Source organism: Phaenicophaeus curvirostris, chromosome 1 (assembly GCF_032191515.1).
Source record: "Phaenicophaeus curvirostris isolate KB17595 chromosome 1, BPBGC_Pcur_1.0, whole genome shotgun sequence".
Taxonomy (NCBI): domain Eukaryota; kingdom Metazoa; phylum Chordata; class Aves; order Cuculiformes; family Cuculidae; genus Phaenicophaeus; species Phaenicophaeus curvirostris.
This window is the reverse complement of record NC_091392.1, coordinates 56,857,103-56,880,539: the sequence shown is the minus strand read 5'-3', so window position 1 is coordinate 56,880,539 and position 23,437 is coordinate 56,857,103. Positions and strand designations below refer to the sequence as shown.

At 38.1% G+C, this 23,437-nt stretch overlaps 2 long non-coding RNA genes across 3 annotated transcripts in view; both read left to right on the top strand.

Annotated features, from left to right (window-relative positions):
* The first annotated feature begins 229 nt into the window (after positions 1–229).
* On the top strand, positions 230–3,513 carry LOC138721497 (uncharacterized). The gene is made up of 3 exons (XR_011337564.1): positions 230–302; positions 2,501–2,541; positions 3,460–3,513. It is a non-coding gene; the product is annotated as an uncharacterized lncRNA (long non-coding RNA).
* A 526-nt stretch (positions 3,514–4,039) lies between these two features.
* LOC138721488 (uncharacterized) overlaps positions 4,040–23,437 on the top strand; it is a 31,868-nt gene continuing 12,470 nt past the window's right edge. For both annotated transcript variants that reach the window (XR_011337560.1, XR_011337561.1), the window contains exons 1-4: positions 4,040–4,163; positions 8,211–8,338; positions 8,654–8,723; positions 21,421–21,521. This is a non-coding gene — a long non-coding RNA (uncharacterized lncRNA). The remainder of the gene's footprint in view (positions 4,164–8,210; positions 8,339–8,653; positions 8,724–21,420; positions 21,522–23,437) is intronic.

Below are 23,437 nucleotides of genomic sequence, written 5' to 3'. Positions count from 1 at the left end.
AAAGCACCCATCCTAGCTCAGAGGGAACAGTACACATAAATAACAGGACTGACAATTTCTTGCTGCTGCTGTGAAATCCCCAAATCTGAAAAACTGAAAATGGACTTATCCAGAATTCAGAATTTCCTGGGGTTCTAGTACTTCCGTTTTCAAATTCCCTGAAATCCAGATTTTGTGTTCTGGCTCCAGTCAGGCTGGTTGTTTTTTGTTTCAGATATGCAATTCATGATGCATAAACTGAAAAATGACCTGCCTCCATTAAAATATTTCTGTGGGGAGGAAACCACTACCTCTGGAGATAAGTAAGTTCTTCATTTGTACTGAGAAAATTAGCTAACAACTCACAGAGGCTTCACCTGCATGACACTGTTTTCATAGTACAGCTGAGGTAGGAACGGTGTGTATCACACTGCTGTGATGGTGCTATTCACATTCTCTTAATGTACCCAAAACTGAATCACTCCCTATTGCTGCACTGTAGCGATGATGAGCTGATGGTTATTTCTATGATTTCTATTTGCTATCAGAATTTCTATTGTGTGCAGCTGCTGCAAGTCGCTTCCTGTGTTTCAGCTCTGAGTATCATTTGCCTTTCACATTATGAGAGGACCAAAATTCAAAGCAGGGATGTTCGCCAGCTCATGTGGCAGCCTCCATGTACAAAAGATGGCACCTTGGATGACAGACCAGCATCCCCAGCAACACTGGACTGGAGACAGATGACTTTGGTCCTGTGACAATGCTGATTATGGTGTCACATGGAAAAAAAAAGATGGCAGGTTTTGAGGAGGGGAAAAAGGATATATAACATTTTTTATTAAGGTGACTAGAAAGAAATAAATTTCATTGAATAGTATTTGGAGAAGGATCACGCCTATGTGTGTGTATTCACCTGTGTACCCTGGAGCAAAAATCAGGAGCTGAGGGGCAATCTCAGAGAAAGGCTCCAGGACTCCATCAAGAAATGAGGAACCTGGGACAGGGACACCTGTACAAGAGTATGCAAGGACTGATTAAAAATGAGTGGTTTTGCTAAACAGCAGTCCTGATCAAGTGTTGAATTAATTCAGTTTTATACCTCTCACACGTGTCTTTCCAAAGTACAGGGCTGTACAAACTTGATGCCCTCTCAATCTTGTAACTGGTCTACAACTCACAGATAAAAATCATTAAAATATTTTTTTTTCTTGCTTAGTTCTTAAACAATACAGTAATGTTTTCCCTTCAGTACAGCAGAGGTATTTGACCATCACTCTCATTAGCTATGGGTGTTGTGTTACACTTGGGTTTCCTGCCTTGAGTTGTGGCAAGCCAGAGACTGTGGCTTTTTCATCTGGCCTGCAGATCTTGTTTATTGTCCTTACACAGCTGACAGCAAGCATGAAGTGCTGCTCTCTAGATCTTGTCTGTACCCAATTGAAAGGAGGCCTGTCTCTCTAGCACTCATGTAGCACTTTCAGCAATCCCAAGTATAACTCTAGTGTAATCAACAGTTTCAAAATCTCTTCTCTGTCTTTGCCTCAAAGGAAAAAATCACGAACAGTACTCAGATATGGTCCTTACACTTGCTCAATAATTTTCCTATCCAATGAACCACTTCTTTTCAGAGCCAAATGGATTAAATACTTTTTGGCCTTTTTCTCTTGTGGATCTAACTGACATAGTTTCTTCCTTTGCATATAGCAGCTGGTTGACATACACCTAGGTTTAACAGGAATGGGTTAGCTTTAATTCTGGAAATAAACAATAGAAACAATAAACTTGTTTATCAGCACTAAAGACTGAAAGCCATTCACTGTTTTTCATGGTATTTTGCCTTTACCATGTCAAGCACTACTGATTTTGAATAGAGCAAACAATTTTCACTTGCACAGTAGGTACTCTAAGCTCCTCTATCTGGTCTCCACTGCAATTAACATTGAAATAATGATGTGTAATACATTCGTCATGGGGGAAGAAATGTAGCAGATTTTTAGAAAGTCGTATGTAGTGTGGAGATGAATTACTTATGTAGTTTAACTGTAGATCTAGGTAATAATTCTGCCATCAAGTGCTATCTCACCCACTCCTCCTATCCTCTGCCAAAATGACAGAAATTCTGAAATTGAATTACTGTTTTTAAATTCTAGAGCATTATTTTATTTACACTTACAAATGTCTTTTAAAATGATAAATTCATAAAAATGAATTTGTCTGTACAGTTTGATCTAAGTATATATTTAACACACAATCCATCTGGCCAGTGGCTGATTCTGAACTTTAATGTTAAGAGATACACATAAATTCTACCCACAAAAAAGCTTGAGTGATGCATCTTTAAACTTCAAGCCTACATGCACACTTTTAATACTTTGTTACTAAATCAGAGCATCTGACCTTTGTACTCCTGGAATATTCTTCCAATATCTTCAGGTGCAGAGTAACTGGGAAGATATGCTCACAAATGGTAAGCAGGAAAACAATTCAGCTAATTTTGAATATGTGATTATTTCTCCTTCAGGTCTCATGATCTAGAACTACATCTGGGGCTATGAAATTGTTGTAAGTAATCCCAAGTAAGAATTCCCATTTTCTGCATTGAATTTTCAATTCTTATATTCCTTATAAACCTGTGCAAAGTAGAACTCTTCTTATCATAGGTTGTCAACCAGTATTCGTAGCTAGTGACTTTAGTTATACCTCTTATATCCCTGACAGTGCATTATTTTTCACCTTAATTGCAATACAACAACAAAACCTTTTCACTTAAAAATTTTGTTTAACATATGGGCAACTAGATTTCGTACAGACTACCTTATTAATGCCAGCCGTGGTATACATCATTTTTCTTGTTAAAGAAGTATCACTATAAATTGAAATTTAAATTGAGGAGAAGGTCAATAAAATATGATATCTATGGGGAAAATATGGTATGGGGTATCTAGAAATGTCTCTAATCACATACACAAAAAATGAAGAACAGGGCTGGAATATCAAATGATAAATTATGAAATCAGAAGTTCGATTTCTTTTCATTTTTATTTGGTTTCATGGTAATCCATACACATGCTTCATCTTCACATACATATGCTTGTTTTATATCTGGCATGCATGGCTATTTATGTGCATTCTCATGTATGTGCTTTCATTATTTTGACCAATTTAACATGTGATGAGGTTAAGCAAAGGAGAATGTTTGTGTGCATATATTCATTTGAACAGCATGACTCTGTGTGGGGGATGGGGGTGGATACTGGCCTGTGTGTGATGGCTGGAGGCAGCTTGTATGTGCTAAGTGCAGAGACCACGCATGCAAGCACGCAATTTAACATTATGAAAACCTACTTTTAGTGTTATTGTTTTTCAAACAAGGGTTTTGAGCATGTTGTGTTTAAAATGGGGTGGCCTCACATTAATTTTCTTCAGCTAATTCCCTTCAATGTCTTATTTATATTCATGCCAATTTCTTTGCATTTGAAGCTGAAGGCCTCTCTTACATAATAATGTACAACAAAGCCCCACAACATATCTCCATGATGCTGCTTGACCCTAGCTGCAGCTGGAACCTACACAGTGCAATGATGGTCCAGACAGCCTTCCCCGAATCCAAAGGGCACAGCAGCCAGCACCCATTCTATACATTTTCACTTGGTTTTGGACATTAGACATACTCGGAGAGCATAACACAGCACTCAGTATCTGAGCTTTGTGAATCACCTGGCTTGGTTCCGCATTCACTGGATGTTCCCCCAGCTTTCCATGTGTGGGCAGCTAAAAGCCTGGGGGACTCCAGACCTCATTTTAAATAAATGCTTAAATTATTCTTCTATTCTGTTTTGGTGTGAGTTTTGATCATGTTAAATGAAACTATAAATCCAAGAACAATGCATACTGTCACTTTGGTATTTGTATATTTAAATTGTCCTTCTGATAAAACCAGTATTTAAACAGCTTTTCTGTTGGTTTCCAAACTTAATCGCAAAGTATACCTTCTTTCCACAGCACAACAAGAAAGGCTAAATGCATTTTTTATTTCACTTTTAGATCTATTCTACTGCAACAGAAAAAACCTTCTTTTTTCAAAGTGGAGGATTTCGCAAAATGGGTGGATTTTCTGCCAGTATTATTTGAACTTTATACAATTACTTGTCTTAAATTTTAGCAGCTGTTTCTCTGCCTGAAATGTATGTAATGATATTCCTTGTACATTGCTTATTTCATAGTAATTGGGATTGTGTTCAATAGTACAGTTTTAAATGCAATCTGCCAGACAACAGTTGTTTTCTATTAATCATCTTAGCTGAAATAATAGAAATACTGTAAATTATGAATGCCAACTGTTCCTTTAAAAACTAAAAGCTAAATATCTTCTGCGCCTGCCTGTTCATTTTAGTGAAATAAAATGAAAGCATTGTGATGATTAGATACTTCGGGCACCCTACATAAATGCTACTGCATTGCAGAACATAATGAGGCATTTTATTTTCCAGGAACTGCACAAATTAAAAGGAAACATAAGTCATCCAGGTGTGCTATAGAAGTCTAGCACTGAAACATAATGCTTGATGGCAGCTAGGGCAGAACTACTCATTTATAGTAAAAATGTTTTATTATTTTTTTATTTTTAACCGTGTTCTTCCTATTTATTTAAGAAACAAGGAAAAAGTAGGATTCTGGTTTTCCAAAAATTTAAGGGCCTTATTGTGACTCATCATGTTAATGACAACTGTGGTATTACATGTGCTTTGGGGTAGACGCTTGAATTCAAAGAATTTAAGGTTGTGGATCACAATACTGTCATGGGATCCTTTTGAAAGATGATAAACCAAGAGGGATATCTTACTGATTCATATTTTTGCCTTGGATTTTGAAATGGGAAGTTACCAGCTCTATGGAAAATAATTAAAATTAATTGCATTCTAGTATTTTGGCCACGATAAGTCTTTTTGGAGCAAAAACATCCAGAGCCTTTGGAGTCTTTGAATTTCTGAGGATAGCTCTCTATATGCCCCGGTAGCTGGTTGCCTTTTTTAGAGATTTGGCTTAATCCCAGTTTGAAGTTTTCTACTTAATCAAAGGTTGAATAGGTATTGTGCTTCCTACCTTACTAAATGCTTTGCTGAGATTATCCTCTGTCACTTGCTATGCTTATTATCACTGTATCCCCAAAGTACCATCCTCTCTGATGTGATGCTTTCAGAAATGTTATTTCATCATTGAAAAGATGGATTTCAAGTGAAAAGGCACTTGTTACAGAAATGACATTTCATCTCAGGAAGATAAAAGGAGCTGCCCGTGGATAGGTCTGGATTGAGCTACTTTTCTTGCACTTCCCTATTGATTTTTGAGATTCAGGCCTTCCCTTGGCCTAAAAGGGGGGATAATGTGAATTCAGAGAGATTGCAACCATAGAAAGAACAGAGACAGTGTGAGATTGAGATAAAGAACTGTTCTTGGGGTAGAAGATGATGTCTAGAGAGAATCAGGGGCCAGAGATAAGAAAGAAAGCAGGATGAAAAGTCAAATAGAAGGAAGGAATGTTAGGTCAAGCCTTGAAGGACTTGATCATGTTGTGGTCATACATAATAAATGTGTGTTGTATCCCATTGAATCAATGCCATATGTATCTGTCTTCTTGGCAATTTATGATAAGAACAAAATTTGGACCCAGTGGGACTAGGTTTCCCACAAAACTGGTGTGGTCTCTGTCCAGGCTGAGAAAAAAATATCCTCCTGCAGTCACTCTTATGAGACACTCACTGTCCATAAACCTAAAGAATGCTTTGAACTTGTAACAGCTCTAAGTCAACATGTAAGCAAGGGAACCGCTCTCTGGGAAAGGACATAGAAACTTATAAGCTTGACAACAGCATAGAATCTAAATAAAGTTACAATTACTTTGTTGTTCTGCATCAATTAATTCAGCTCTAGCCCAAGTTGTGAATGTCCTAAACTTGTGCAATGAGGCTGCATCACAGATCAGTGCAGCAGCATCTGCAAAGCGCTTCTGACCTTGTAGAAGGTGCTGTCTTTAGTCTTCCTGGAGGGAACCACTCTGGCCTGGGCTGCCAAATAGAATGGTCATCCCTTGTTTTATCGTGGTCCGATTAGTCCCTGCAAAAAAAAACCTGTCTGCTACTGAGAAGTGTTTTCTCTGCCATAGAATAAGTAGCAAAGAACATTTGGGACCTATAGAATCATAGAACAAGCAGGTTGGAAAAGACCCACTGGATCGAGTCCAACCATTCCTATCAAACACTAAACCATGCCCCTTAGCACCTCGTCCACCCGTGCCTTAAACACCTCCAGGGAAGGTGACTCAACCACCTCCCTGGTACCTCGTTTTCTTAGAGACATAGGAGTTCCTCCAGCCTTCTACTTCCCTTTCTTTTATGAAGGTGAGCTCCATTCTCATGCTGACATTCACATCTGGCAGAGTTACAATACTTTTGGGGTACTGTTGGAGTTTCTGAGAATGAGATTCTGTTGAAAATGCTGAAAGTTATTTCTACTAAAAAAGTATTGACAATAAAGAAGCCAATGCCTTCTGACAGCTAGGCCTGCTGGGCTACCTGATTTCTCCTGCTCCAGGGATTCCTGGTATGCCCAGCTTCTGAGGCTGACACATTCTTTATCTCTCTGAATTGGTGTCTCTCCAGCTACATGGTTCACAAAGCATTTGTCTCTCTACAGTAGCTGGCAGCCTAGATGATTAAGATTTTATAAAGATTTACTTCCATTTTCAAAAAAAACCCCTCATTTTTTGAGAATTCCTTTTGGCAAAAAGTTGGTACTTTTTCACAAAAAAAAAGATTTTTCCATTATGCCATCTGCATGCAAGATTCTTTCACAATGGGGCATTTCTGACTGAGTGAAGCCTGGACATCCATTGTGGTACACTAGGCACTGGGGATCTGTGCGCTTAGTCTTTCAGGTTTCCTAGTTGGTGTGTGAAATTATGGAACAGGAGCAAGGATGCTCAATGACTGAGTTTTGTCAGAGCTACAGTTGCAGTCAAAATATTTTTTTTTACAGAAAAAATAAAACCTTTTTTTTCAAAGTATCTTTAACCTATCAGTTTACTCATTGTAGATTAGCACAAAGGAAATGTAAGGCAGTCATAGAGTAGTCCACTGTAATAGAGCCTGTGCTAGATTCAAGAAGAATATATTCTAGGAAAAACTGGAGGTATTATAAAGACTTGAGGCCTGTTAGTCTGACACTTAGAAGCAAATGCTTGTGGACCTCTCCTTTTGCCTCAAGTAATTGTTTCTAAAATGCTATAAGTTAGAGACACCTTAGAGATATCTCTATCACTATTTAGACCTAGATTCCTTGAGCTAGGGAACTGCAAGGTTTTTCCTGTTTGATGATCCAAATAAACAGTAAAGATATTTAAGTCAGTCTTCCTGAACTGAGAGAAAAAGCCAGTGTAAATTAAAAAAACTGAACTATTTAAAGCAGTGTTTCTGTCTGAAAAAAACCCTGCAGAAGTTCAAAAACTTTATTATGGTTTTTGATGATCTTTATTATTTTCTGCAAAGCAGTTCTAGCCTGGGTTGGGTCCTGACTGGATTTTGTGATATGAAATATGAGATTAATTGATCCCTTGCACAAGGAGTTTGGAATAGAAGTTTTAAATGCCACAACAGATAAAGAAGACAGGCAGGAGGATTAATGGGGATCTTACTGATTTTGATCAGTGCTGAACCAAGATCTTATCTTGCATACCTACTCAGTAGTTCAGAAAAGAAAGGAAAGAGGGAAGATTTGAAGGGCTAATTTGGAAGGTTAGCACAGAAGAACTATATTTACTATGTGAGGAGAACAATATTTGCGTCACAACCATTTATTAAATATCTTACTTTTTCTCATTGTTCCACATGTAAGTGTAAGCTTTATGCTCTAGTGACCATGCAAACCTTGTTTTGAAATACTAGAACAGTTTCTGACATGGTTTTGGCTTATGCCAACTGCTCTTTGACAATTCTTGAGTGCAGGAGTTGAGTCAGGCTGGGAGCTAATCCCAGTAGACACTGTGGAGAAGTCCATGCTGGTTTGGAAGCTGAGTTGAAAAATGTGGACAAAGGCACTCCAATGTAGTTGGTTCCAGAAGCAGTGAGTGGTCCTGGGAATATTAAATAGCTGTAGCCTGTAAATTCACAATAGAGTTCCGACTGGCTCCAGTTACACTTGGAAACAGATCAGTGTTCTCTGTGTTTGATCTCCAGGTGTCAAGAAAAGACTCCTGTTATAGCCCACTGCTTGTGAAATGTCGCTTTGAGGAACTGGCCCTGTATCCCTATTGACAATCTATAGCTGAAAAAGGAAAAGCATTCGATTCTCCAGTCTCTTTAATGTAAGTTATAACTTTTTTTCTCTTATTATTTCTTTTTCTTATGATGCCTTTCCCTTCTTATTAATGGGGAAACAGATGGAAAAATTATCTCAGCAAGAAGAGAAGACCTAGGTTTTTTTCTGTTCTCACATGTAAAACAGATGAATATGCTGGGGACCAGAGACCTTCTGATCTTCCCATTTTTAATTGTTACCAATTCTTTTTCATTTACTTCAATGCCTTTATCAATTGACTATAGAGCCAATCTCTACTTGCTTGTTGTCTTGGTCATGCGATTCTTAATTTTCTTTCCTGTATGTTGGTTTGTTCTCACAGACACTTCAGAAAATAGATTGCAGAGCAATTCTTTTGAATTGGAGCAAATGAACAGAATATTTCCTGCAAGGTAAGGGTTGGGAATTCAAAGCACCTTTGAAGTGCTACAACCACTTCATAGGCGTTGCAGTTTCCAAAAGCAAGCACGTTCCCATGACCAGCAGATACTAGCTGTAGGCAGAGTTTATCTGCTGGGTCCCTCACCAGTCAGGGTGTGCTGTGTTTATGTATGATACAGGCCTTAGATTCTTCAGGTATGTAGAACTACAGAAAAATCTGGGTCAGAAGGGAATCACCTAGTCCATCTCCCCTCTCAGAGCAGTGCCAGCTTCCTAAGTTTGATTTAGTTGCTCAGGGCCTTGTGCAGGTGAGTTCTCTGGATCTCAAATGAAGGAGATCTTACTGCTTCTTGGGAGCCCTCTTCCAGTGCTTCACTACGCTTATTGAAATGTCGCTTTCTCAAGTGCATCATCATACACTGCATTTTGTCCTTTTACTGTTCACCTCTGAAAACTACTCTCTATTATCCCATTTAGGCAGCGGAGGACAGTCCCCTTTAGGCCTCTTCTCCAGCTAAATAAACCAGTTCTTTTAGCCCCTCTTGTTCTATGCTCTGGATCTGATAATCTCTCATTGGCATTCCAGAGGACTCTTTCCAGTTCGCCTTATATGGAAGGGTCCCAAACTTGACAGAATATTCCAGATAAGAGCTCAGGAGCGATAAGTAGAGGGAAATAAACACTGCCTTTGACTTGCTGGTTATCTTCTTTCTATATATGATTAGCCTTCATTGCTGCAATAATAATCTGCTCATTCATGTTCAACTTGTTGTCACCATGACTATCCAGAATATTTTCTGCAGAGCTGCTGTTCAACAAGACAGTTCCCAACCTCTGGTTTTGCATGAGGTTATTCCATCCCAGGTTTAGGACTGTTTGCATTTATTCAGCTTCATGACTTGCTGTCTAGTCCTTTTCTCCAGATTTTGGATCCCCTTAAATGATAGCCCTATCCTCCTATGTTAGCTGCTTTCTCCAGTTCGGTGACATCCATGAGATTGCTAAGAGTTCCTTTTCTCACGTCAGTCAGGTTGCTGTTGATGTTAGACATGTAACTCCAGTACTGACCCACAGAACACACTCACAACTGTCCACCAGCTGTACTTCAGACCACTGAGTACAAGTCTTCAAGACCAACAGTCCAGCTGTTTTCCAACCAACCTTGTGTCCATCTATCTAGGTCACATCTCCTCAGCTATATGGACACTGTGGAAGAGTATGTAAAAAGCCTTGCTGAAATCAAGGTAAACAATCTTTACGGCTCTCCCCTTATCTGCTCTTATCCACAGTCTTTCATTGCAGGAGGCAATCACATTGTACAAACACTATTTTCCTTTGGTAACTCTGTGCAGACTGTTTCCAATCATTTAGTACCTTTCATAGGCCTGGGAATGGTTTCTACAACCTGTTACATATCGCATCCCATGCTGCATACACCATCTGCAATAAGGAAGCCTTGTAGCTTCCTTCCAGCCTCTGAGACAGTCATTTTAATGTGGAATAATATTAACGTGTAAGTAAATATCCATATGTGCAGTGAGGAGAATAATAATGTCGAGTGCCTCTTTGTAACCTTGATGGTATTCTGCCAATGTGTGTGTAATGCATGGTATAAAAGGGTTAACAAGCAGGTTTTGTGCTGTTTTTAATTAGGGGTCAGTCCAGCACTTGGCTTTCAAGCTTAATAAAGGATATCTCATATCATATGTATACTGCCATATGTGTAATTTGTTGGGTAGGACTGGTTACACTGTGGAGATGGCATAGAAATTCCTAACAGTCTTTCCTGCCCATAATAGTTTTCCAGAAGACAGAACATACTGCTGCCCATGCACATTACATCTTTGGATGAGCTAATATAAAATACTTCTGCTGTTCTAATTTCCTCTTGTGTGTATTTTTTCCTGGCTTAGAGTCAGTGACCTAATTATTTTTTCATTCTGTCCAAGTTTTTCTATTTTTTTCAAGCTATTCATGTTGAACTCTTCCTCATTGTGGGAACTGTGCCTTTTATTTCTGTTTTGCATTAGCACTCTGTGATAGTTGCACTGACTGCCCTGTTGCTCCTCTGTCTCCAGGCCTGAGGGTGGATACTGAGAATGTAGAAAGGAGAATGTATAGAAGGTGATTTCCTTAGCATGGCATGTCCCACAAATGGTGACCAAGACCTTCTACTGAACCTGCCTCAGGGAGTTCTTGCAAGCCCACATGAAGATCTTCTTGTGCAGTTTACACTGTATAGAACCCATTTAAAAAGTAGTGGCTAGAGGAAAGTAGGTTTACTTTTCCAGTGTGTTGCCTGGAGAGATAAACCAGTCAGTGCCTCTCTGTCTGTTTACTTGCCTTTTAAAAGTACATAAAGACTTGATCAAACCCTTTTTGACAAGGTGTGCATGGTGCTACATTTAACTAAACAAAATACACAAACAAAAGGCTCCTTAGTTTTCATAATTGTGAAATCCTCAAACTAGTTCATGCATGTTTCCCACCCTAAACTGAGGCATGCTTAGGCCAGTTCAAAGGTGTGCAGAGAGCAGACCCAGCAGTTTCTGTCTTTGATTTTGATTCAAATTCACTTTTTTTTATATATATATATTAGCACGTATATGAGGTTGACAAAGTCTAGCCTTGGGTTTTTTTTCTCTTTCATTCAGTTCCACTTGTAGACCTTTTTCTTTTTTTTTCTTTTTATTCTGTGCTTCCCAGCAGTTACTGCACTGTCATTCCTTGGGGCTACCTTAATAAATACCTGCTTTCAGACTCAGACTTTTTCTTCTAAGAAGATTCTGTTCATTTGCAAAATAATCTCCATGGCACCACTCACAGGCTTACTGTATTAAACATCACAAAGTCTGGTTTAAATGATCTTCTTGTCTTGACAAGAATTGGTATGAGCAGTGTTATTTCTTTTTATCTGGGGGACAGAGAGGTTCATTAAATTCAAGAAATAAAAACACCCAAAACTATGAACATGCATTTGGAATTTTAGCCTAAGAATAAATTGTATCTTTTCCATAGGGTAGGAAAAGACCTAAAACTAATGGTAAGTTATACAGAAATTAATTTCTGTATCTTCAGTTGCAAGTTGTTTATACAAGTGTTTGCTTGATCTGTGGCTTGTCTCTGTGTAGCCAATGCAATTTCTTGAGATGCAGAAAGCTGTATACTTGGACCCTGTAACAAGCTGACTTCTCCAGTATAAGTCCATCTTCTCCTACAGCCATGAAAGAGCAAATGAGCTCTCTGCCTTAAGACCTTTAACATCTTTAATTCTTAAGCCTTCCTGTCAGTTTAATTGATATATTTCATGGCTCTGAATCTTCAGTTAGTCTTCCTCACACTGCCTTATGTGCTGGTGTGTATTTGTACACATTTTAAAGTAAGAGGAGCAATGACTCCCTGGTTTGTCACCAAGACAGCACTCAGGAACTCCTGCATCACTTTTATTTTAGGAACATTTTAAGAAGTGGGTAACAAAGTTCCGAGGTCTCCTAGGTATTTTGCTTATCACAGTGTAGTATTCCTTTTACTGTTAGCATTACGAAAAAAAAAAAATTGGAAAAAACCCAGTTTTTCATTAAAGATAAAATCCTCGAACTTTCTGGTTTTGCTTTTCTTCTGAATGATGAAATGACACAGAGTATGCATAATAAGGCATCTCACATTACTTACAGACAAAAAGCTGGCTTTTAAATAGGGAAAAGAAACACTTGAGATGAAAGAGTTATATTTTACTTCAGTCATAAAGACCTGCTTGTTTTTTTGTTGGACTTTTTTTTCCCCCTTTCAACTGAACTCTTGAAAAAGTGCAATTTTACTTGAAGACATTTTGGTTCATATCACAATGTTAATTTTATTAAGCAATAAGACCAGACAGGGCTTGAATTATTGTGCAATAATTTACACTTAGGTGCATTCTCAGGCATGAGCCTGAAGGCTGAGTGTCATCAAGTCCCAGTGTGTTTCACATAAATTATGTTGAGGGTTTTGAAAATAAAAGAGAAAAAAAAAAAAACCAAAGTCCCCAAATACAACCCAGAGGAAAGAAAAACAACTGTATTTGGGCTGCAAAGGTCTGTGCTCTACCAAGACGAACACCCGAAAGCTCAGGCACACTCCTGTCTTGGGAAATGTTGCTTTAATAGTGGCTCAGTGTGGGTTCCAGTGTGGTGTCTTGGGGAAAGCTCGCACTGTCTCTGTGCTGGGGCTGGGTTGGCATGCTGCTGCTCCCCCATTGCCAAGTCCTTCCCTTGCCCAAGACACTTTTCCATGAGCTGTGGTACCCAAGATACAGGAAGCATGAAGACGAAAAATTATGAATCATGGATTTGAAATTACCTGCAGTGTGAATGCTGGGATATCCAAGATTGCTGTGGTTGTGGTTCAAAAAAGCACAGAGTGAAACAGATGACAGCTGTTACTAAATATGCTTGTCTGGGAGGATCCAGTTAATGAATAAATTCTCATAGACATTATCTGAATATTTAACCAAAGTTTGTAACTCACTTGCATCTCACTGATAGATTAAGTCCCATCTCTAGTAAAAGCCACATAAACCTTCCTCTGAGAAAAAACTTTTCATGACAAGAACGTCACTCACAACATCAAATACTTGTTTCCCCACTCTGACAAAAGTGTTCTGAAAACTACCTTCAGCATACAAGTAACCCACACAAAGGAACACAGAAAAAAACAAAAGCAACACTGAGCAAAAAATTTTCCTCACAAAATGAAGTTAAAGCATCACTTGGGCAGAATTTTAACCAAAAAAGAAAAAAGCAAAACCTCTTTAAAGGTCAAGAGAAATTTTAACATCTCTTTTGATTTCATATGGAAGAAACTAAGATATTATTACCCCGTGGAACAGTAAGCAATGTAATAATAAAAGATAGCTCTTGGAGGAAAAGCAACAAGAGACGGAAGAGAAGACAGAAAGGTTGGGAGTTGAAGGCTGTGATATTTTTTGGAACTTGAGAAGTTTGCCCGTACCTTGAGGAGTGAGTAAGCAACGAGAACATTTGTTCTGTGCATAAACAGTGTACAAAAAGATTGCCTTGCTGGTCGTGAAAATGAGACAATAGCCACATAGTAGTACTGAAAGAAATGGAGAATAAGGCGTCATTCAGCAGCGCTAAATGTATCAGAATCTCATTTTAATCGAATAGCTTTCCCCAAAATCATGTAAAATTCTTGTCAAATATGGATTAAGTATATTTTTCTTTTTAATACTGAAGTAAAAGTACCTAGAAACAAAGCAAGCATTCTCCAAAATGCCCACATCGGCTGATATTTTAGGTCATACAAAGTTAATGTGAGTAACCTATAGCTTTTAACAAAGCCTAGAACCTACAGATGTTTTCCTGACACCATCAGCTTAAAACACAGCATGTCCATAAGACCAGCTTTTCAAGCACATTTTTCCGTCTAATTACCAGCCTTCTTAATGCTTCAAAATTCAGTCCAGATCAGACTAAGTGTGTTGCTCAGTGAGTACACCTTTTGAAATGTCTCAGTTCTTCCTGGGTCATATGAGTTTCAGTGGGGTGCCTTTCAGTCAAGACAAGATGCTTTCAGGATTAAGCCACGAGTACCACAAGTTCAAGCTGGAAAGGGAGGGAAAAACACAAATATCAAAGAAGGAGAAAGAAGGCAGGAGTCAGAAAGACAGAAAGACAACTTAAATCTGATATTAAAATTGGAGATTTTTGGCTCCAATTACAAACTGGGAACATGAGCAAGAGCCAGTACTAGCAGATGAGCAGTTCTCCAGTTGGTAGATGGCAAGACAAATTTCCAGGAATATAAGTCTCTGGAATAATGAAGTGAAAAACAATTTATTAAAAAAGTCCTTGTGAAATGTCCGGAGAGAGAACAGCAGAAAGCACTGAGGAAGGGTGCGGAGGGGACCTTGGCAGCCTACAACCCTCATCAGTGGAGCCTGGCCAGAACATGCGTTGGGTTCCTGTCACTCCCAGCCAGAGTGCTACTCCATTTGTTCCTGCCAACATGCACATCTTAGAAAGGGTATGCCAGTACTGTGGTTAGTACCTGTCTTTATTTCTCATGGCTGGGACCCCAGTATCACCCTGACATCTTGTTCCCAGGAGGGTTCTTACCATGGGCAGAGGGTTCAGAAGGCACTCTGGGAGAAACAGGAAGTTTATCTGTATAAACGTTCTGAGAGGAAAGCTTTGGCACAAACACTGGGCTGACTGACAGTAAATATATTTCCCAGAAAAATGAGCCCTGTGCTGTGAGTACTAGTAAAAGCTCCTAGCTTTTTTTAACCCTCCGTCAGGAGTGCGCATTACAGCTCTTGGAAAGCTGCTCTTCTCACCTGCTTTTATTTCCTCCTCCACAAAATGGGGCTGGGAATTCTTATTCCATAGTATTTTTTGTATGTTTGTTTTTTCTTTCATTCCTCACAGGGATGAAATCAAGCTTTTTGTAAAATTATTTTTGGATTTCATTTCTTTGGTTTGTTTGTTCAGTTTTTTGTTGGAAAAGGCTAAGGGGAGGAGAATACATCACCAAGGATTAGCCTGTACTCTGTAAGTTCAAGAGTGGCTTTGGAACACGGACAACATCCTTGAGCTAATATCTCCAAGATCTCAGCTGAGTGCCCTAGGCACAATGCTATGCCTGTTGAACTCTTGAAACTCTTGAACTTTCAAAATCTTGAGCTGTACAATTCTTTTCCTGCTGAAAACTTCATCAAAACCATCAAGCATCCATAAACAGATCAGTTTTGAAGAACTACATGTCCAATAAAATTCAAATTTTAAAAATTATTCTTAATGAACCTTCATCCTAGCTCAAAAGAAAAACAGATACAATAAGCAGTATTGTATCTGCTTTTATTTCAGAAAATAATTCTGAAACAGCTTATGACTACTGCATTACCAGTCTAGCAAAGACTTACTGACATATAAAGTGCTGAGGAGAAATAACTCTTCGCAGTGTGCTCACTGTATCCATGGCATATACATACTACTAACTCTGTGTCAGCAACAACAAACAGCATGGGGGTTCTTTTCTTTTCTTTTTGTTTTTATTCCATTTCAGATTTAAATTTTTCATTCAGACTCTCCATATAGCTGTCTGTTCATTTTTTACAATAACTTCCCTGCCATTCTCACTTGTCCATATCATATCTTCTTTACTCTGCTTCCCTCCTTTGTATGAAGAGAATCTGTTTTGTTTGCTAACAGCACAGTGTGCTATTGCATTAACTATATGACAACATGACAACTTCAGTGGCATTTCACTGTATCTTCAGTAACATGGCTATGAGTTTGGTCACTGCAGGACATAATTCAGAGCTGATGTGAGTCACAAGTAGCCATAAACTTCTTAATCTACTTGTCATTGTCATGAATTGTAGTATACAAATCACTGTTTCTTTTGTGATAAAATACATCAACAGTGAATAAACAAGATGTTACCTTCCTACATGCCCCAAATTATGTCTTTTCTCATGCATTTTCAGTAATGATTTTGGCTCCTAGGGAAGCACACTCAGCTTGGGGAATGGGGAACACTGAGTTCTGTGCCTGGTTCCACAGTGACCTCTGAATGAAACATAGGGTACTCATAAAAATACCCCTTCTGGGAACTGCTTTGAGATCTGCAGTTGAAAAGTGCAGATAAAGAACTAGGCATCACTGATCAATGTTTTTTACAGGTGGATATTTTTGAAGTTTAATTTAAATTTCACCTAGGCTACCCACAAAATACACAGAGCAGGCAGAAACAGAGTGAGAACAAGAGTGAGGGAAATAAAACTGCTGTAGCACAAAGTTGATCTATAAATGAGAAAAACTCTCTGCCTCTCTATGAACGTCCTCAGTTAGTCATGCCAAATCCATTCCTCATGCAAACCAGTTGCCTAGGGATGTCATTAGATGCTGTGGCCACAGTACCTTCACCAATTCTGAAGACTTTATTATTTTTGTAATTTGTTGCAAGAGGCTGGAGAAAAGTACAAAAAAGGAAATAGTTTCTAGTGGTCCATTTGTAACAATTTTAAGCTACAGAAAATGTGGGGCCTAAAAACTTTAATAGTGCCTCCTTTAAATGTGTATTGTTTCACAGTGGACTGTAATCTCTATTTCACTGATTGACAGGGCTATAATGCTTAGGAAAGAGTGGAATGGGTGGACCAATCAGGAATAAAGAGCAAAGAAAAGGTCAAAATGGTGGTGCACTTCTCTATATTTCTTGAAAGATGTTGGGTATTAAATGTCAGATGCAATCTTTGTCATGAAAATGAAGTAACAAGCCACTAGTGTGACCCTGTCCTTTGAATGATAGTCTTGTCAATTTTTTCTAATGCTCTTTTACCGGGATTTAAATTGAGGGAGAAGACTGCCTATCTTTGTAAAATATTTAAATAATAGAATACACCCAGGAAACAGAAGGACAGTGACAAAATAAAGGAAAAAAAAAAAAAAATCCCTGATTGGAAGTTTGCTTTTCGATCTTGTCTTCCTAAAATATATTTTGTGGTATGGCAAACCAGATACTAAGGGTTCAATATATGCTGGTTACATAATCGTTAAATTAAGATGCTTTTCACTTTGAATTTTAACTAACCCCAGTCCACCTTGCCCAAATCATGAATAACGAAAGGGTAACTTGTTCTACATACTGCATTTTTATAGATTTTCAGTAGAGTACTGGAAGTGATTGAATGAAAGATAGTGAACTTCATGTAATGAGTTTCACCCTCTACTCACTTTCATGCCACTGAGCTTTCCTTTCTTGACCACTTCTGTGACAGAAGAACCCATGGGTCTTCACCTGCTTCCCTGGCTTTATTGAAGTTTTTAAGTAATACAAGGCTTTACCAACCCAACCTGTGAGACTGTCTAGTATCTCCTTGAACTGCACCTCACTTTCCTTCTGCCTTTTACGTTGTCTTAAGTTTAACAGAAAGATTGATTAACATCCTTGGAGAAAATATTTTGTCAGTTGCTGTGTAGATAAATGCATTATCTCAGATAGCTCAGTACTGGAACAAGTTTGCTGGATACACAGGTGTTAGACGAGAAAATGTGATGGGCTTATATTTCCACACCAATGACCTTGGAAGTACAACTCAACGGGATAGGAATAAATCACACCTTCTCCCTTTGCTGGTCTTTTCTCACCTTTACTGCTTGCCTTATGCATATTTTAAAGAGTTATAGTAACAATACCTCAGCTGATTCTTCCCCTCCAAGAAGATAACCAATAACATTTTTCATACCATTTGCAAGATTTCCAAGCAGGGGTTTTACATGTATAAATCATAGAATCGCTAGGTTGGAAAAGACTCACAGGATCATCAAGTCCAACCATTCCTATCAGTCACTAAACCATGCTCCTCAGCACCTCATCACCTGTCTTTTAAACACCTCCAAAATTAAATACACTAAATTTAAAATGCTTTAATTGTTTTGGGTTTTTTTTTTTTATTCTGCATCTTTATTTCAAAAGGAATTACTTTATTTCTTTCAGGGATTTTTGCTGTGAAGTTGATCAAGCTGAGATGTCTGTTCAAATATCTAGACCTTATTTAACAGTTTAGACTTGTGCAAGACTGTGTCAACTTCTTTGGCCTACTGAGCTCATTTCTTGTCTTTATTCTTTTAAGCTCATGCTGTCAGAGTCTTGAAAAGAGTCTTATTAGATAGGATTTTTTTCCCTCTTACATCCCAGATGAAACAGCTCTGCTTTCTGCACATCTTCTCCATTCCTTCCTTCATCTCCACCTGCAGTCACAGAGACTTGTTAACTGCGGACCAAAAGGTGATTTTTCCCATTCAGCCACCCAGTGGTTCTTCAGAGAAGGCTACAACCATTAGCCAGTTGACCATTCTTAAGTGGAATATTGCAGAACACTTACCAGAGCCTGAATTTTCAGGATAAGGGAGCAAAGAAAAGATCATTACTTAGTCTGCATTTTTTTCTTCCTCTAATACCTGTTATTTAGTTTTTTTTAATAATGCTGTTGATTTATATTTATCCAAAGGCTGAGGATTTTGGGGTATATGATAATCATCTAAAAGAGTCAATTCTTGTGCTGGAGAGGTTGAAACATATGTGGAATAATGCCCAGTGGCTTCCCAGAAGCCTCCTGTCTCAGCTTAGATTGATGTCATCCATTCACTTCCCCTTCAGGCTACTGCAGAGGGAAGGCACTGAACTGTAAGCAGCAGTTGTTTCACTGGAGTGTAGCAGCATCAAATTCCATCCATGACTTTCTTATTGCTAAGCATTCTTTACCACAGTAAAAGTATTTATTTAATGGGAACAAGATTTGGGTCATAAACCTTAAGCATATCAAGCTTTATGTTAGCTAATGTTTACCTTATCGTGTATATATATGTATTTTTTTTTACTCCTTCTCTCTCTTTCTGGTAAAAAAGACATTGCTGTAAAGGGAATGCAGGGGAGCAAATAAAGCAAAGGAAATCAGGAATTACTATGAACTGCATGTGACTCGCAGCTGCAGGGTTCCTCACAATAAAGAACCCTGCCTCAACAAAGTGGCTTATGTACTTTAACAAATATCAGCTGTTTGTTTCGGGTGTAATGAACAAGCTAGAGCCAGAATGACAACTGCTTCAAGTAATTATGAAGACAGCTTGCAAACTATGCCCCTGCTTGTTTCAGATTCTAAATGACGACAGCCAGGCTGCTTGTGCTGCCAGCTTTATTTCTGAGCACTTTTATTTCCATATTTCAAAGGTCAGTGTGTGGTGGCGATGGCAGCCAAAGAAAGCCTGTGTGAACAGGGTGTGTGTGCCTGTGTTTTTATGAGACAGAAGAAAAAAAATGAAAGAAAAGCATTTTTCAGGATTACCACTGCTATATTAATAATAAAGTCTTAATGTAAGTGTTTATAATACATTTAAACCCAGAAGCCCAGATGAGTTTGGTGTTTCTTTGCTGCAGGCATCATTTATGTGTGTAGTGAGGCCTGAGGAGTTTACATGTCCTTGGCCTGAGGAGCTTATAGCAGTAGTGATGGGGATGGCAGACGAGTTTTCCTAGAGAAACTCAATATTGTTCTTCTATAGAGCACCATGGAAACATGAAATAACCTATCCAGGCACATAATAGGTTTTACATCCAAGTAAAACCTGAATTAGTTTGAAACCCCCTTAATCTCAGATCATTACTTAGGCTGCATTTTTTCCTTCCTCTAATATCTATTATCTATTTTTTAAAATGCTGTTGATTTCTATTTTAGCCAAAGGGTTAGGATGTTGTGGTATATGATAATCATTTAAAAGAGCCAACCCTTTTGCTGGACTGGTTGTCATATATGTGGAATAATGCCTGGTGGAACTTCTGTAGGATTTTGTGGAGAAATTTTACCTAAGTACTAGCCTTATTTTTCTACAAAGTGGTCCAATTTTTATTTTCCATGCTTTCTTTTCTTTACTGAATTTACCCATTAAATATTGTGAGACATGAACAGAGAAAGCTGCCTTGTTCCCAGAACTGAAGTATCATTTCAGCCATATCTTGATCACACCAGGACTTGTGGGAGAAAGGCCTGGAGGGCATATCAAAAGAACGATCAAGCTGGGGGTCTTAAAACAAGAAGGACAAATTTTGTCTCTTCCCTAACAGACTTGATAGGATCATATGTGATGCATTCTTGCAGGAAACTTCCACATTAAGCCACATGTGCCTGAGGAACAGAGCATCAAGAGAAAAATAGATGATGAAAGAAATAAAAGTGCTGAATTATCTGACATTATGCATTCCTAATGTATAAAATGTCTAATCTAATCTCAAAAGCGAAGTAAAACTGACTAATTATTCCCTATGTAGGATAATTTGCAATATCTACTTGAAACACGTGAGTTGTAAACTAACTATAAGTAAAATTTGAATCCCTTTATGATAGCCCTTTTCTTAGTTTCTTTCATAATAACAGTTTAGTCTTCTTCAAGCCTCTCTTGGAACAGTTCCCAGCCTGTCTTTTTGTAGGAAGGCTCCATTAAATTCAGCAGGGAACAGCATGTGCCACTCTGAAGTAGCCATTTCATGAGTGATCTCTGCTTTTCTTTTAGTGCTGAGTGCATTCAGTTTCTGGGTTTTGCCTGATAATCTTACTCTTACAGCACGTGTTCACATAGGTTTCTCCAAGGACAGTTCAATTTCATCTGCCCTAGTGTTGCTGAAATGAAGGAGGTAGGGAGCTATTGCTCTGTCTGTCTCTCATGGCTGTCATTTATAATTCTTTTCCCAGCTGAAGTCTCTGGAAATTTTTTGCTTCTTAGCAAACAAATTGACGCAATCTCCTAGCTTCCCTCTTCTACAGCATAGTTGCTTGTGTGTAAGAACTGGAATGCTAAGCTTAAATGCAGATACACGTTCAAGTCTCAGAAAATACCAAAATAGCACAAATAAAACTTTGAAAGTGAAACTGCCTTTTTCTATTACTACTAATGAACAATGAGATTTTTTTTTTCTCAGTACTATTTCTACAGGATCCAGTTGTAAATTGTAATAAAGTTACAATATTACTAAGAAAGTACATGGCAGATGGCCAAGTTAAGTGCTACTTCGTGTGTACCAGAGTAGATTGAGAAGGAGGTTTAGCAACACTTCAGTGGAGTATTGCAGCATTTAGTACTTGACTTTTTTCCCCAATGTTTTATTGACCCGACCTGTTTACTTTGAATTTTGGCTGTTATTTCCTTTGAGGATGGACAACATAAGAAAAGGAGATAATCAGTTGCCCAAGGCCACTCAGTGGATAAGTGCTCGAGACTAAAATATGGAGTTTGATTTCCACAGTTACTGAGGTAAGCAGTGTTAAACTGGACTCTTAAACTGTATCTGTGACACTATCACAGACTCTTTATTCAAAAGACATTTGAAAAATGAGTTTATCAGCTACACTAATCAATGTGTTTTATTCAGTGGCAAATAACCACAAAAAGGTTTAAATATAGGTAACTGATGTGGATTAGGCACAAGTAAACAAATGAAAGAGATCATAGAATTCAGGGATGTCTGATATGGTAGGTTAGTGACAAAAGTATTTCTAGGTATTTTTCAGGTATTCTCTGAAAAGTGGAGAAAAATATCCTTTCCTACCTCATCTAGGATTTGGTAGGCCAGGACAAGGCAAACTGTACACTTTGCCTTCACCATGTTAGACTTCTGCATGATTGATGTCTCCCAGGCTATCTGTGAGTGAAGTGATGTGCCAGTGCAGAATGGCTTTTAGGGAGGGTCTCATTTTAGAAGCATATTGAGTATGCTGGGAGACTGCTGGTTTTCTCCTTAGGTAGTCTCTATCTTTATTCTTCTTTGACAAGAAACTTAGGTTTTGATGCCAAGAAACACAACGAAAAAGAATAGTTCTCCCTTGCCTATTATCTTCCTCTTTGTTGAACCTGAGAATGCACCTATTTATTTCTATGAGAGGTTAACTCAAGAGTGGCAAGATGATTTTTCATTTTCATTTATTTTCTCATATCCAATTTCTACTTTATGATGGGATGAATGAAATTTTTTAGTACTTTTTAAGACCGGGTTATTAAAAAAGTTGAATAGGCAATTATAGCGTCACAATTACATTTAAAAAATCCTTGCTATAGCTGCCATTCTTGCAGCATTTCTAGTTTTGTCTTTATTATAGTACCAGCATCTATTATCAGATATATTTCTCTTCATTACTGGAAACAGAGAAAGGAAATAAATAAATAAAAAGAATTACAAAGAACTGTAGATCAAGCAGAAAACTAAACCATACTAAATTAATAAGGGATTTCCCCAAAGGTCATCTTCTGATATCCCAGTCTTAAAGTGTGTAGGAATTTTACTTATCAGCACAGGAAGACAATTCTGCAGTTTGAGGTCCTTAATGTGTTCTGAACTTCACAGGCCTTACATTTGCAAAAAGAGAAAGGAGAGGAATCTTCAATAAGCAAAATCTTTCTCATTTTCACATCTGCCCTATAGGGTGATGCCACTCTGTAAACAGACTTTTCAAAATGGAGATTTTTCTGGAAGGTTTATGCTTTGTTCCTGCAAATTAAACCTATTGCATTGGTGAAACAGTACGTCAACTTTTAGTATGCCAGATAGTCAGTGAAGAACCAAAGAGGCTAGAAGCTTTTCCTTTGCAAATTTTTTTTTAATTCCTGACAGGTGGTGCAATCTGGCACATTTCAAAAGCAAAATATTTACCCAGAAACATTTTCAAATCTTGATATTAAATTTCATGTCACTCATTTTCTTACTGAAAATGTGTCATAAGGTGACCCAAGGACAAGTAATGCTTTTCATTGCAGGTACAGTAGCAGTATTCAGAGGGGAGAAATACCATGAAAAGGGAAGTTACATCTTCCATTGTGGTGTTTAATAATATTGCTCAAAATATCAATCAAAATTTCAGGTCAAAAATTATTAAAATATTAACCAGCACAAATGGAAGATGTCACTGAATATGATGAAGCCATAGGATAAATGAGGAGGTCATAAGATAAAGTAAGATCTTTGAGATCCAGGAGTGGAAGAAATGATGGTGTGCTATAGGTTTAGCTACCAAAACAATGGGAACATATTTTGCTAAACCCAATGTCTTAACGTCAGGAAAAAGGCAGGGTAAACATGATTACACAGGTTTTGGGTGAAAAATAGCTGGGAAAATTGAAGTGAGGGTGCTCAGTGAGCCACAATATAAAGTTGTTTGAATACCATGTCAGCCTCC